We start from the raw sequence: 5,723 nt of genomic DNA, 5'->3' as shown, positions 1-5,723 counted from the left end.
CAATGAATGTATTACGACCAGTTTCATTTAACTAAGCTAATTTAATCAAAAGTTATTAGCATTTTTGTAAATTTTGTTATAACCTTTGACCACAAGGTGGCACTGCCCCAAAACTTTTTGAGTACCTTCAAAGCATGGTGCAGAAGACACATACCAAGTTTCGTAACGATAGAATAATGAGTTTGTAAAATATAGTATTTTAGCACATAATTCAAAATGGCCGACAGCCAAAATGGCCGATTTGGTAAAATTGAATATCAGACGACTCGGCATGCCTTCCTGAATCTAACGAGGCCACTTTTATGATTTTTGGACAAACGGTTCAAAAGTTATAAGCAAAAATAGCCATTTTTCATATCTCCGGACCAGTAGGTGGCGCTGCGCCGAAACACTGCATGTTGCCTCATGTCATGCTTGTGATGACATGTACCAAGTTTGGTTTGAACACGATAAAGCGGTGCGGAGATATTGCCTTAAGTGTGTTTTTGCAACTGCTACGTAAAATTTGTTTGCACGTTTATCGAAAAGGATTTGACGAATCAACTTGATTTGCAAGATTTTTTGTCAGCATGGTCTGAAGATGATCTGGGTCAATTTTCGTGCAAATCGGTTGAACCGTCTAGGACGAGTTCGTAAAAGTAGGTTTTTCGGTTAATTAAAAATGGCGGGAAAATTTTTATGACGGAAAATGACGTCATAGGGTGCAATCGAATTGTCTTGAGCCAAGGAATCAGAGGAAAAAAGAATTTTGTTTCTAGCCCTTATGGTTCAAAAGTTATTAGCATAAACATGAGTGCAATTTTGGACTGATGGTGGCGCTAGAGGGATTGAGTTAGAGACTCCAAACTTGCTATGGAGACACTTGAGACCGTCTTCTATAAGTGTGCCGAATTTCATAACTTTTTACCATACGGTTCTATGGGCTGCCATAGACTTCGTGGCGGAAGAAGAAGAAGAAGATGAAATATAGCTGCAAGCAGCAATACCGGGGCCAAGCGCAAAGAAGAAGACAAGACATGCCAAAAAAGCTGGCAATGTCAGATCAACGGCAGCAATGAGCAATTAAAGACCTATTAAGGTGATTTTAGGCAAAATTGCTTTAAAATGATAAATACAGTCAATAATAATGATTTAATGATTTATCACTTTCAACCAATAGGTGGCACAGTTACGAAATTGATGTGGTGTGGTCAGAATAAGGGAACAATGACACATGGAAAGATTGGTGTCAATATATCAAAGCAGAGTGTCAATATAGTGTCAATATGTCATTGATGGCCAATTTCAAGTTTCGTAATGATACACCAATTCATTTGTGAAGCATAGCATTTTATATCATAAAACTGCATTGTAGTCAATGGGAATTTCATGTTTTGTTCTATTATAGCGCCACCAAGTGGCACAATCCTATCATTTTTTTTATGTGTCCTTGGAGTGAGCCCATACATGTCTGTGTCAATTTTGGTGAAAATATCTTGTTTAGTTTTGGAGTTATATACATTCATATGAAAAAACACATAAAAAATGACTGACACCTGACTTTGATTGGATTTTACACCCCCTTACTATCAATATTTTGACATTTGATAATTAGCGTACAGCTATCGACCTATGTTTCCGAACTTCTGAAGCTGGTTTCGTCTCGATCGGACTAGCGGTTTCGAAGATATCAGCTAATGTTTTTAAAGTGCTAAATTTGCTTTCCTGTAGCTCAAACAGTAGAGCATGGCGCTAGCAATGCCAAGGTCATGGGTACGATTCCCAGGGAAAGCAAGAACTGACAAAATGTAAAATGTGTGCCTTGAATGCAATGTAAGTCGCTTTGGATAAAAGCGTCTGCCAAATGCATAAATGTAAATGTAAATGTAAATGTAAATGTAAATTACAACGCTGCACAAATAATACGCCGAAACCTGGCAAGTCTGGTATCGTTGGACTCTGCGAGGATTCAGGAGACAAAAAAGTTACTCTCATGAAAATAAGTCAATCTCACCTAAAGTTATAAGCATTTGAAAAAAAAATTCTCCACTAGGTGGCGCTGTTTCGAAACTTCTTGGGCTCATTCAGGGCACCGTGTTGATGACCCAAACCGAGTTTCGTAACAATCCGTTCATGTGTTCATAAAATACAGCATTTTAGCACATAATTCAAACTGGCCGGCAGCCAAAATGGCCGATATGGTAAAAATGAATATCAGACGACTCGGCATGCCGTCCTGAATGTAATGAGACAACTTTCATGATTTTTGGACAAACGGTTCAAAAGTTATAAGCAAAAACAGACATTTGTTGTATCTCCGGACCAGTAGGTGGCGCTGCGCCGAAACGCTGCATGTTGCCTCATGTTATGCTTGTGATGACATGTACCAAGTTTGGTTTGAACACGATAAAGCGTTGCGGAGATATTGCCGTAAGTGTTTTTTTTTAACCGCTACGTAAAATTTGTGTGCACGTTTTTCGCAAACAATTTGACGAATCAACTTGATTTGCAAGATTTTTTGTCAACATGGTCTGAAGATAATCTGGTTCAATTTTCGTGCAAATCGGATGAACCGTCTAGGACGAGTTCGCAAAAGTAGGTTTTTCGGTTAATTAAAAATGGCGGGAAAATTATTATGACGGAAAATGACGTCATAGGGTGCAATTGAATCGTCTTAAGCCAAGGAATCAGAGGAAAAAATAATTTTGTTTCTAGCCCTTATGGTTCAAAAGTTATTAACATAAACATGAGTGCAATTTTCGACTGATGGTGGCGCTAGAGGGATTGAGTTAGAGACTCCAAACTTGCTATGGAGACACTTGAGACCGTCCTCTATAAGTGTGCCGAATTTCATAACTTTTTACCATATGGTTCTATGGGCTGCCATAGACTTCGTGGCGGAAGAAGAAGAAGAAGAAGAAGATGAATAATAATAAATATAGCTGCAAGCAGCAATACCGGGGCCAAGCGCAAAGAAGAAGACAAGACATGCCAAAATGGCTGGCAGTGTAAGATCAACTGGAGCAATGAGCAATTAATCACGTTTTAAGATGATTTTAAGCAAAAGGCTGAAAATGCATTGTAGTCTGAGAGTGTCAGACCAACTGCAACAATTAACAATTATACAGTTTAACAAGATTAGGCAAAATGGCTGAAATATCATATATTGAGTCACTGATAATGTAAGTTAATGGTTTATCACTTTTGACCAATACTTTGACCAGTTACGAAATGTATGTGGTGTGGTCAGAATAAGGGAACAATGACACATGCAAAGTTTGATGCCAATATGTCAAAGCATTGCAGAGATACAGCCTCAAGAGTCATTTTGGCATAATGGCTCAACTTCGTCACTGCGGTTTACAAAAATGGTTTCATCTATTGATGCAAAATCCATAACTTTTTGTTGACACAGTCTGAAGATGATACGATTCGATTTTGGTGGAAATTGGACAAACGGTCTAGGATGAGTTTGAAAAAGTAGGTTTTGATCAAATAAGAACATTGAGGACAGGATGTTTGACCAAATATGGAAAAATTAGTATCTCTGTTCTCGGCATGAGCCAATGACTGTATTATGACCAGTTTCATTAAACTAGGCTAATTTAATCAAAAGTTATTAGCATGTTTGTAAATTTTGTTATAACCTCTGACCACAAGGTGGCACTGCCCCAAAACGTTTTGAGTACCTTCAAAGCATGGTGCGGAAGACATGATTTTTGGACAAACAGTTCAAAAGTTATAAGCAAAAATAGCCATTTTTTGTATCTCCGGACCAGTAGGTGGCGCTGCGCCGAAACGCTGCATGTTGCTTCAGGTCATGCTTGTGATGACATATACCAAGATTGGTTTGAATACGATAAAGCGTTGTGGAGATATAGGCTTATGAGTGTTTTTGCAACCGCTACGCAAATTTTGTGTGCGCGTTTATCGAAAACGATTTGACAAATCAACTTGATTTGCAAGATTTTTTGTCAGCATGGTCTGAAGATGATCTGGTTCAATTTTCGTGCAAATCGGACAAACCGTCTAGGACGAGTTCGTAAAAGTAGGTTTTTTGGAAAATTAAAAATGGCGGGGAAATTATCATGACCAAAAATGACATCATAGGTTGCAATTAAATCGGCATGAGCCAATGACTCTATTATGACCAGTTTCAATATACTAGGCTAATTTAATCAAAAGTTATTAGCATTTTTGTCAAGTTTGTTATATCTTTTGACCACAAGGTGGCACTGCCCTAAAACTTTTTGAGTACCTTCAGGGCATAGCAAGGAAGTCACATACCGAGTTTAGTAACAATATACTAATGCATTTGTAAAATATAGCATTTTTTGACAAAATTCAAAATGGCCGACAGCCAAAATGGCCGATATGGTAAAATTGAATATCAGACGACTCGGCATGCCGTCCTGAATGTATCGAGACCACTTTTATGATTTTTGGACAAACAGTTCAGAAGTTATAAGCAAAAATAGCAATTTTTCGTATCTCCGGACCAGTAGGTGGCGCTGCGCCGAAACGCTGTATGTTGCCTCAAGTCATGCTTGTGATGACATGTACCAAGTTTGGTTTGAATACGATAAAGCGTTGCGGAGATATTGCCTTAAGAGTGTTTTTGCAACCACTACGTAAAATTTGTTTGCGCGTTTATCGCAAATGATTTGACGAATCAACTTGATTTGCAAGATTTTTTGTCAGCATGGTCTGAAGATGATCTGGTTCAATTTTCGTGCAAATCGGATGAACCGTCTAGGACGAGTTCGTAAAAGTAGGTTTTTCGGAAAATTCAAAATGGCGGGAAAATTTTTATGACGGAAAATGACGTCATAGGGTGCAATGGAATCGTCTTGAGCCAAGGAATCAGAGGAAAAAAGAATTTTGTTTCTAGCCCTTATGGTTCAAAAGTTATTAGCATAAACATGAGTAAAATTTTGGACTGATGGTGGCGCTAGAGGGATTGAGTTTGAGACTCCAAATTTGCTACGGTGACATTTCAGACTGTCCTCTATTAGTGTGCCAAATTTCACAACTTTTTACCATACGGTTCTATGGGCTGCCATTGACTTCGTGGCGGAAGAAGAAGAAGAAGATGAATAATAATAATAAGAACGGGAACGGTTTCAATAGGTGCCTTCGCACCTTCGGTGCTTGGCCCCTAATAAATATAGCTGCAAGCAGCAATACCGGGGCCAAGCGCAAAGAAGAAGACAAGACATGCCAAAATGGCTGGCAGTGTCAGATCAACAGGAGCAATGAGCAATTAATCACGTTTTAAGATGATTTGAAGCAAAAGGCTGAAAATGCATTGTAGTCTGAGAGTGTCAGACCAACTGCAACAATTAACAATTATACAGTTTAAGAAGATTAGGCAAAATGGCTGAAATATCATATATTGAGTCACTGATAATGTAAGTTAATGGTTTATCACTTTTGACCAATAGGTGGCACAGATACGAAATTGATGTGGTGTGGTCAGAATAAGGGAACAATGACACATGCAAAGTTTGATGCCAATATGTCAAAGCATTGCAGAGATACAGCCTCAAGAGTCATTTTGGCATAATGGCTCAACTTCGTCGTTGCGGTTTACAAAAACGGTTTCATCTATTGATGCAAAATCCCTAACTTTTTGTTGACACAGTCTGAAGATGATACGATTCGATTTTGGTGGAAATTGGACAAACGGTCTAGGATGAGTTTGAAAAAGTAGGTTTTGATCAAATAAGAACATTGAGGACAGG

Source organism: Gobio gobio (assembly GCF_949357685.1).
Source record: "Gobio gobio genome assembly, chromosome: 16".
Classification (NCBI taxonomy): Eukaryota; Metazoa; Chordata; class Actinopteri; order Cypriniformes; family Gobionidae; genus Gobio; species Gobio gobio.
This window is presented reverse-complemented; position numbering follows the sequence as displayed.